This window comes from Humulus lupulus, chromosome 6 (genome assembly GCF_963169125.1).
Source record: "Humulus lupulus chromosome 6, drHumLupu1.1, whole genome shotgun sequence".
Taxonomy (NCBI): Eukaryota; Viridiplantae; Streptophyta; class Magnoliopsida; order Rosales; family Cannabaceae; genus Humulus; species Humulus lupulus.
In genome coordinates this window covers 142323464-142334944 of record NC_084798.1, presented here as the reverse complement: position 1 = coordinate 142334944, position 11481 = coordinate 142323464, and the positions used below count along the sequence as shown (strand labels likewise).

Sequence of the window (11481 nt, the reverse complement as noted above, 5' to 3'; positions counted from 1 at the left end):
TATCAGTATATCATCAATAAAGACGATCACAAACTGCTCCAGGTAATCTTTGAACAACCCGCTCATCAGATCCAGAAATGTTGCAGTGGCATTAGTCAATCCAAATGACATCACCCAAAACTCATAATGCTTGTACCTGGTGCGAAAAGTTATCTTCGGTATATCCTCCTCCCTGATCCCCAGATGGTGATAACCAGATCGAAGATCTATCTTGGAGAATACCGTTCTACCCTGCAACTGGTAAAACAAATCATCAATCCTTGGCAGTGGATATTTTTTCCTGAGAGTCAACTTGTTCAGTTCTCTGTAATCGATACACATCCTTAGAGAACTGCACTTTTTCTTCACAAAGAGAACTGGTGCACCCCATGGCGAGAAACTGGGCCTGATAAAACCCAAGTCTAGTAACTCCTATAGTTGAACCTTTGGTTCCTTCAGTAGAAGCAAGTATTCGAATATCAACCAAGAAGCAGATATGGATAGGCATACCTCAACAAAACAAGCACACATACATGTTAATCATATTACATCATTAAGTAATTGTAATCATAGTAATATTCATGCTTATTTAACGGGCCACGCCCTAGCCACGCAAACCATGGGATCATTCATGCAACACTTAAGCAAATGAAGAATATTCAAGTATGTTTAACCAATAAGTGAAACGATAACTTAAACACAAAGGTTCTTAGGGGCTCAAGCCCTAATCATAATTATTATTAACTGTCGAGCCAAGCCCTGATCACATATAACACGTATTGGGTGCAGTTTTCTTACCTCAGGTCCGAGTATAGCATAAAATAAGAATGACCCTCGAGCACGATCCCGATTCTAAGCCCCTAGTGATAACCTCTGCTATGAATGATGATCCCCTAGCCTTAAGCTATCTAAATTCTAATCTCAATCCTTCAATTCCTTAGTTTCTAGCCAAAATCTCCATAGTTCTTCCAAAGAGCTCCCTTATAATAGTTGAGAGAAAAACAGAGAGGGAGAGAGTCAGTTGTGAGAGGTGTTTTGAGTGTTTGTGTTTTTGTTTTCCTTACAGCTTAAGTGACTTACGCTAATCCCGAGGCTCAGGGTACCAAATAGTCCCCAAGGGAAAAATGGTCCAAATCCCCAATATTCCCTCCTATTCTCAATTATATCCTCAATTATTCATTCCCATTACCCGATAACCTGATTTAATGCTAAATACCTAAAATACCCCTTGACTCGCTCTGAGTCGGGTATTGGGTCCTGTTGTGACTTTCCTGTTGCTCCCTATGATTGTCTCGTGTCGAGTAATCCAAATAAACCCACCTAATAATGTCGTCTCTCACATATATAACATATATGCACATATATAGAATTATGCCCATAACGGGCCAAATTACAATAGTTGCCCTTCTAATAAGAAATGAGCCCTCATGCATACTTAATATCCCTAAACATGCATGACTAACTATATTATCATATAACTCACATAATCACAATCAAATATATCAAATAAGCATATAATTCCATATATTGTCATCCTGACCCCCTAATCAATAAGACTTATTAGATAATTTTGGGATGTTACAGCATGCAACTCTTTTTCAATAGTGGAATATTTCATTTGCACACTATTGAGAGTTTTTCATTCATAGTAGACAACAAAGGGTTTCCCCTCCCTTCATTTTCCTACCACAACTTCCATAGCAAAGTTGCTGGCGTCACACATGATTTCAAAAGGAATGGGAGTGAAAGAGAGTGAACTTACAAGCATTCAGAATGATTCCTCACAATTAGGTGTCAACTCAAAGGTAACATCTTTGGCTAGGAGGTTGCTTAGCGAATGAGCAATCATTGAAATTTTTTGTATGAACCTCTTATAGAAACATGCGTGACCAAGGAATGACCTAACGTCTTTGACAGTCTTAGTAGTAGGCAGGGTCGAGATATGGTCGATTTGGATTGATCAACCTCAATCCCTCTTTAAGAAACAATGTGGCCTAAGACTATGCTAGAATATACCATGAAGTGGCATTTCTCCCAATTGAGCACAAGTCCTTTCTCAATACATCGTTTTAAAATAACTTCAAGATGAAGAAGACATGTGTAAAAGGAATTTCCAAAAACGGTTAGGTCATCTATGAATACTTCCATTGATTTTTCAATCATGTCACTAAAGATGCTCATCATGCATCCTTGGAATGTAGCTGGTGCATTACACAAGCCAAATGGCATAAGTAGGAAAGCAAAAGTGCCAAAGGGACAAGTGATAGTGGTCTTATCTTGATCCTCTAATGCAATCTCAATTTGGTAATAGCCCGAATATCCATAAAGAAAGCAATCGAATGGATGACCAGCTACACACTCAAGGATTTGATCAATGAATGGGAGCAGAAAAGGATCTTTGCAGGAGGCAGCATTTAATTTTTGATAATCAATGCACATGCGCCACCCTGTCACAGTTTTTGTGGGGACAAGGACCCCTTTTTCTTTTTAGACCATAGTGACACCTGATTTCATGGGTACTACCTGAGTAGGACTAACCCACTTGCTATCAGCTACTGGGTAAATAATACCAGCGTCTACCAATTTCAAAACTTCATTTTCTTTTACAATTTCTTTCATTGTGGGGTTCAGTCTCCTTTGAGGGTCTCTTCGAGGGACAGCCTCGTCCTCTATATTGATTTGATGGGAGAAAATTAAAGGGCTAATACCTTCGATATCAGCAAGCATCCAACCTATCGTAGATTTATGCGTTCGTAGTAGCTCGAGTAACTTAAATTCTTGAGAATTTTGAAGGTTGGACGAAATGATAACAGGAAAGGTTTCACCGTCTCCAATGAAGACATGTTTCAGACCCTGTGGTAGTTGGGTCAATTGAACTATTGGAACCTCTTCATCTGAAGTTTTTGGTTGTGCTCTCTCATGAGGTAGCTCTTCAAAGCGAGGTTGCCAAAACTTAGTCCCTTTATTGCGTGAGTCTATGTGATCTGATATTGCAAGAGTAGACTCAATATAACCGGGACTTTCATTGTCAGATAGAAGGAGGAGTTCATCAAGATTATCGAAGTTGCTTCGCAATTGAACTCCTTGGGAATTAAAGTGTCAATCATGAATGTTTGATAACATTCATCATCTTCTCGGGGTTGTTTCCCGATGTGGATGATATTGACTTCAAGAGTCATATTTCCAAACGATATCTTCATTAGGCCATTTTGACAATTGATTAAAGAATTTGCATTAGCAAGGAATGGTCTTCCATGGATAATAGGAAATTTTGACTCCATGTTTACCACAGATTGGGTATCATGAATAAGAAAGTCCACGGGGTAATAGATTTTTTCAATTTGAACTAAAACATCCTCAACAATACCCCTAGGCTTTTTGGTGGAGCGGTCAGCAAGCTATAGCATAACAGATGTTGGCTTCATTTCTCCAAGATCGAGTTGTGTGTACACAGAGTAAGGCATGAGATTTACACTCGCGCCAAGATCAAGTAGGGCTTGGCTGACTTCATGAGTCCTAATTTGGCAAGAAATGGTTGGGCAACTAGGATCTTTGTATTTCGGTGGTGTCTTTTGTTGAATCACCACACTCACTTGCTCAGTCAAGGAAGCAGTCTTTTTGACATGGTGCTTCCTTTTTCTAGTGCATAGATCCATGATGATTTTGGCATAAGTCGGCACTTGTTTTATGATGTGAAGCAAAGGAAGATTAATCTTCACTTGTGTCAAGTGCTCAAGGATTTCATCTCGGTTATCAGGAAGTTTCTTAATAGGTTTCAAAGCCTGGGGAAATGGTACTTTTGGAGAAGCATTGAGTGGTGCATTCTCAGGGTTAGCTTTTGGAATGCTAGGAGAGGTGGCTTATGGATGGGTCTAGCAAAGTTTTACTACTTCTAGTTGTGATGGAATTTACTTTCTTAACATTTTGATCATTGGAATTTGAGGATTGGGCCATGTGTTGACCTTTCACATTTAATTTCGGTTGGGAAAGAAGTTTTCCTTGTTCTGGAATAGCCAAGGATTTAATCAATTTTGAGAATTGACATTTAATTTCCTTGATTACTTCCATAATTAGGCGATTTAGTTTTGATTGTTCCTCTATGAATGAATGAAGGGTATTCTCAAGAGAATTTAGTTGTGGATGAGCATTGTATTAAGGTGCAGAATACACCTTTGATGGTTGAACTTGTTGCTCATTTCTCCATTGTCCTCTAAACGATTGAGCTTGGTTAGAATCTCTCAAACTGAACTTTTGGTGGTTTCTCCAACCAGGGTTGTATGTATGGAAGAATGGCTTGTTGTATGCCCCTACGGCATTACATTGCTCCTCATAAACCCCCCCTTATTTCATTAAAAGCAAACCAGTCCTTAGCAAAATGCTCCGTCTCTCCACAAACAAAGAAAGGTTATTGTTGTTCTGCTTGAGAAATCATGTACGGTTTTTGGCCATTTTTTGTCATTAAAACCTCAAACTTACTTTTCAAAGCTTCGAGTTGGGCTTTAACACTATTCTCTTTTTGAAGTTGATAGATCCTAGATGGTTTATGTCGGTTGGTTCTATCAATAGCACTTGAACTAGTCTAGGTGTGAGATTTTTTCGCGGTTTCTTCGAGATATTCAAGAGCATTGTATGGCTCTTTTCAAGGAATTCACCATTTCATAACATTTCTAAAAAATGGCACTCACGAATCGTGAGGCCTTCATAGAAGTAATTGACCAAACTCCAGTTCTCATAGCCATGGTGCGGGCACTGATTCAACAGATCCTGGAATCTTTCCCAGACTTGATAGAACGTTTCATTGTCCTTTTGGGAAAATGTGGAAATATGTCGTTTTAGACTATTGGTCTTATGGCTAGGGAAGTGGTTCAGAAAGAAGGATTTGGTCGTTTCCTCCCATGTTCCAATAGACCTAGGTCTCAAAGAGTATAATCAGCCTTTGGCTTCATCATTCAAGGAGAAAGGGAAAAACTTTAGTCGCACAAAATCAACATTTTCGACTCATTTATAGAACGTGGCTACTACCTCCTCGAATTCTCTAATATGCATGTATGGGCTTTCCTTTTCCATCCCATGAAATGTGGGCAAGAGTTGAATCATGCCAGGTTTAAAGTCTAATGCGGGCATATTAGGAGGGAATATAATGCATAAAAGAGTGGAAGTGTGAGTAGAATGGAGGTAGTTATTGAGAGTTCTTGGTTGGATTTCATCATTGTGAATGGATTATTATCATCTAAAGTTTGTGGAGAACCATGAATGGTGGTAGGAGTTCCAAAAGGAGTGGTGGATGAATTGGAAGAAATTTCACTAGAAGTTTCGTGATGATTCATCCACTCTTGGAAATGAGGATTTATTTTATGTATTCTTTTTTTGTTAAACTTGTTCCTAGGTAGATTTGGAGGTTTTAGGGTGACCTCCAACACCTTACTCAAACTCCCCTAGGTTACTGAGTAAGTAGGGTGGATCACAAGTTAAATCTTTCGACCAAACAACCTTTAAGCAGAGTGAAATTGCTTATTTTGACAACAAGCTTGGTTTTTTATAGTAATAAGTTTAAAAATGTAATAGTGAAACAGAATATGCTCGAAATGTTCTCAGGCTGATTGGGAAGGATGCCAAGGTACCATTTTAGACCCACACTCACCTAGACAGAACTCCCTTAGGTTCCTAGGTAAGTGTTGGCGGTAACACTATCACAAACTTTATTTAACAACCAATCTTTCTGGACGAAATAATATCAGTTTCTACCATTTGTAATATTACACAATTATTTCCAATAAGGGTTTTATGATTTAAATTTTATGAAAATTTTTATGCAATTTTATTCTTCTTTATATTTAAGGAAGAACTAAATTACAAGGAAGATTAAGACAGAAAGAATGGATGATCTAAACTAAGAACCTAAATCGACAAAATAGTCAACATAAAAATAAAGAAAAGACAAATGAATGAAGATAAAATAACAAGTCTAATATCTATCTCTTATTTTTTATACAAATATTTATTAAACAAAAAAAAATTAAAAAAAAAATTACGAAAGAGAAGTGAAATTAGAATTAACTAAAAAGAAAAAAAAAATTTGTATAATTCTCTTTTTTATATGTAACCAACAAGAAAGGAAAATAAAAATAAAAATAAACATATAAATATATACATATGGGTGCACTCTTAATGGTTACTACCCATGGATGGTTACTTTAATATTAACCATTGGATTAAGATCAATGGTTCATATTTATAGTTGTTAATTAATATTTCTACAAATAAATTTTGATTTTTTTCAAATTTTTGGATGGCTTACCTGATGAAAAATGTGTATTTATTATGAAAATATAATATTGTAAACTTTTTTATTTTTCAAATGTATGTCAATTTCTAAATATAACTAGTGTTTCTCATTGGTTGAGAACACCATTAATTATGGCAAAAAAAATAACTAAATTCGAAATTAATATAGAAAAATATATTTACCTGTTGTTGACTTGCTATACCAAGTCACTATGTTGCCACATCATCATAATTGATAGTACCCATTTATGGGTAGTAACCATTGAGAAGTCTTCCATATATATTTGTTTTTTTTTTTTACGTTTTCACTATTTTTTTTTTGTATATATATATAATTTTCTTTTTTTTGTGTGTGTTACCAAAAAAAAAAAAAAAAACAATAAATATATATAAGTAAAATATTTTTTTTGTTTAATAATATTCAAATTAACTAAAAATTATTAAAGAAAAAGAGTACAACACACAAATGAAAGAACACTACACAAACACAATATTCATACAAACAAAAAACAAATATTTTGGTAAAAATTTCACTAAAACTTTTGAAAACTTCCTCCCCGACAACGGTGCCAAAATTTGTTTAACGCCCAAAATGTGACAACCACTAAGCGGTAGTTGTAGTAAAAGTCGGGTGGTCGATCCAGAAGGAGGTAACCTAAAACAAAAAGATTAATAGAAAACTTAGTGACATGAAAGAAATAGAAATGAAAATGAAAATAGATTTGAGATTTTTTTTAGTTGACTTTTTGGTGAAATGATGAAATGAGACAAGTCAAGTGGGATAAAAAATAAGGTGTAATCAAGAGTTGAGAAGTATAAAGGTTTCAAGAATCATTCCATATGCTTGTTTAGTTACTTAGTTACCTTATTTACAAAACTATACAAGTAAATAGTTCACATCCCAACATTTACTTGGAAAATCTAGCATTAAAGTCCATATTCTTTTCTAACAAAAGTCCATTTGAGTTATAAAGTTCTTTTCTTTAGGAGCATAATGTTAATCTTATGAAAAATCTAAAAATGACAAAATACTCATGGGCAATAATGCAATAGAAGATTAGACATAAAATTATGTATCAATATTATTTTTACTAATTAGAAACACATAGAAAGAGCATGATTAATCCTATATATTATATATAAAAGTAAATAAAGATAACAAAATAAAGATGAGGTTAAAAGAACATAAACAACTCAAATGCATTATATTAAGAACATAGTAAGTCAAAGTAACAAAATAACATCACTAGCATATGGAATCATCCCTAACCTTCCTAGGACGATTATGTCATTATGCTCATGATTCTCACAAAATTCTAAGAAGAAAATGAGTAGAAATTTTGCCATAGTTTCTTTACTCCCAAAATTACATTCCAAATGTGAAAGAAGAATCTCTATTTATAGAAAAAGAAAAGGACTAAAAAGAAATTAAACTACAAACGGGATTTACAAAATAAATCTAAAATATTAATAATAAAATATGATTTTGAAAAATCAAACCTTATTATTAATATTAACCTAGTTATTTTAGTGAGTGGTCAAAATGCCTCTTTTTCTGAAACAACACAAAATGTGAGCTTTAAAGGTCAAAATGTAAGGTTCAAGGCCCATAGTGCACAAAAGAATGGGCTGGTTGAAGGATGAAGGTTTGACCCAGCCGCAGCCAGTGGGAGCGCACCATGTGGCACGGCTGGCAGGGGGAGGAAACAGCAGGCGGGTCGCTGGGCCGGGGGCAGGTTAGTGTACGGGCGGGTCGCTGGGTCCGCGGGTTGTTGGGTGAAAGTCGATGGCTGCTGGCGAATGTGTGGCATGAAGGAGAAGCGCCATGTGGCACACTAGGAGGAGAAGGCAGCAGGATTTCTGGGTTTGGGCAAAATGGGGCCTGGGCTACTTCACTTAAAAATGCCATCTTTTAACCCTTTTTTTTTCAGTTTTAACTTATTCTTTCTCTTTCTTTTTGCTAGTGTCCAAATGCAATTTATTTCCTGAAAAAATTAAATTAAAATTAATATTTTCAATTATAAAATATATTACAATAAATTCATGAGAATATTAATTAAAACTTAATTTATTTTACACTTTTAAAACTAATAAATTGACATTTTTGAGCACTAATTAGTCATGCACACGGCACAAGTTGTACCACACTCTCAACATTCAACAATTTCACATAAAATGATAAAAGAATAAACTTAAGTCTCCTAGTGAATCCTTAGTGTTTGCAAAACAAGAATCATACACTTAATCAAATGATATATATGTGAACGTAAAACTTAGCTTGCATGTAACATGCATACGTGGGATGGTTCTTAAAACTCGCGTTGAAGTTAGAATTATTTGGTCATTTATTTCCTTATCAATTTTAACAAAAATACAGCAAGTATAAAACAATTTGCCACTTAAATTACTTCTACATTATTCCTTTAAATCATATATTGGTCATTCATAAATGTTATTACAAAATTTTAACTTGCTAAAATAATTTTCTTGGTTTTAGTTTGTATAATATAATAATCTCATCTATTACTTAATAATATTTAAAAGAATGTGACAAAATTTTGTAGCTACTTATAATTATTAATTAAATTCTTAGTTCATCTTTAGAAAATAATTTTACATAATTTTTAAAAAAAATTGCATAAATATAAATGAGAAAATATATATTTAAAGTGTGCAAAATTTATATTTACCATATGCATAGTCTAAAGTTTACTTAATTTGAACACATGCTTTATTTATTTGAATTAAAATACATTTTTCTTCTAATAAACCAAAAATTCCCGCAAACATTTTAGTACATAAATTTTTAAATAATCAAATTATTAAGCATATAAATGTTGGAAAAACAATGAGAGTACACAGGGGAATAGGCGTGGTGGACTCATTGTATACAGCGATACATTTTTTCCATCACTCATATAAACGGTTTATTGGATCAAGAAAACATAATAACAGAAACATTAACATACCAAATTATTAATCATGCAACATATATAGAAATATTCAATATATTTATATATATCATATAAACAAATATTCAAGAACATGAGTATTTACCTCTTGAGGCTTATCAAGTGTCCTTAAGTCTTTTCGTATATATTTCGATCTTCTTATCCAATGCTTTTAGTACTCAAACCACGATCTTCCGGAGTGTTCTCTACACCTCATGATGTGTGTGAACACATAGAGAACATGAGTTTGTAATTTAGGAATCACAAGTATTTCTCAACACATGAGAACTTGGATTATGGTCTAAGAAAGGTTGGAATAAAGAAGAAGATGATAAACTTTTTGTCGGACACAAATTCTGAGAACTATTCTGAATTGTATTGTGATGTCTTGTATTTTCTTCTTATTATTCTATATCATATACGTAGAGATTATTCTAATACCTTATTATTCCTAATAATAATATCATAATGATGATAAGGATTAATTTAGGTAAATATCTAACTTTACTAAATTTGAAAAAAAAAATCTATTTTCAAATTATTAATTAATTAAATAAATAAAATAAAAACAACAGTGATACAATATCAGTGTAGTGGTACATGCATGGCATAGTCCTTGGACTGTGTCATGCGTGAACTGCTATATGCATTTTCAAGAATATTTCATTTTTTTTCTTTTATTTATTTATTTAACTAAAACCATTCTTCAACAAAATAAAGTATTTATTTTTTTTAAGGAAAATATGACAACTATATTTCAAAATTTAAATTTTAAATTCAAAATTCAAATTGATGATCATCATTATTATCATCTTTTAATATACAATAAATCAAAAAACTATTTTTGACTTACCAATTTTATTTTCTCCCACTCAAATAAAATAATTAATTTCATAAATTAATTAATATATATATGAATTTCGAAAATTACATATTTAAATTAATAAATATCTTTTCAAAAATTAAATAATTAATTATTTAATCTCAATTATCTTTAATTTCATACTTGACCCCAATAATAAAATTCATCTCAAATTTCCAAATTACAATTTTACCCTTGTATCAAATCTTACATTGATATAGTGTTGATAGAGCCACCCTAGGGACCTATGAACCTATAATATCATGCTCTAGTAAATATTAGATTATTAATCAAAGTTCTTTGATTAAATTATCATATTTATTAACCTTATGATTATTCCACTATAAATATGAGATTGAACTCTTGATAATTATAGACACATATTTACTGAGTACTTTATTAAAGAATAAAGTGTCCATTGATATAATCATTACATACAACATTAATCCTCTATTAATAGTTTATAATTAAAAGGAAATAAAATTACTGTTTTACCATTTTAGCTATATCTTGTTCCTAGAGTACCATTGACTTTACTAGTGAAGGTTGTGTCACAATGAGTTTGCAACGTGAGCGGTCATAACCTTTTCAGTTCCAAAAGTCAACCCAATAGGGAACCATTATTCAATCTATAAGAAGGTATATATTCCATATCTGTTAAACTATGTCCCAAACCATATATATCATTGAGTCCCCAAAACAATTGTTCTTAGCCTGATCATTCTGAAAAACCTTAACGCATGAATCAAAGGATCAGATGACATATATAGGAGTCCATAACAACCTCAGGATTAAGATCATCATTTGATGTGTTTGATTAATACTATGAAACGATGTTTAAACACGTATTAGCAAATCACATTTGGTCCTGTTTTATATATCACTATATATAAAGTACATTCAACTAAAGTGTCCTACTACCCCACGTCTTCGAGTGACTCCTCGGGAGAAGGTAGTCCTCTAGCGGGCTACGCCCCGAGAACCTTGGATACGTTAGCTTGAGTTTCCTCCATGCCAGTCCTCCAAGTTTGCGAGAAGATCTCTCAGAGTCTAGATGGTAGCACCAGGTGTCACACGCAGAGACCCTGGCCCACTACTAAATTTTCTGACAAAGTTGTTTTCCTACAGATCGTGGTGTCGAGCCCGTACATGCGACAAACAACATGTCCCAATGCGCCGCCTAGCGTGGGAAAACATGCAGCCACCCTCTAACATTGTTAGGAGTGTGTCTCAACAGAAGATGGTGGGATGCAACCTCGTAAATGGGCCCCGTGTGATACGCATGGGCCCACCACTACCTCTATCACAAAAGGTGCATTAATTATCATTTAATCCCAATTATTTGGGAATATTTTTGTAATAACTTCCCATTAAGGGAATTAATTTCTCTCAGCCTCAATAAAT

The 11481-nt window shown here is 33.7% G+C and overlaps 1 non-coding gene across 1 annotated transcript; it reads left to right on the top strand.

Annotated features, from left to right (window-relative positions):
- Nucleotides 1–4711: 4711 nt before the first annotated feature.
- Nucleotides 4712–4818, top strand: LOC133787634 (small nucleolar RNA R71). Its single transcript, XR_009872641.1, has one exon. It is a non-coding gene; the product is annotated as a small nucleolar RNA R71 (small nucleolar RNA).
- The last annotated feature ends 6663 nt before the right edge of the window (nucleotides 4819–11481 follow it).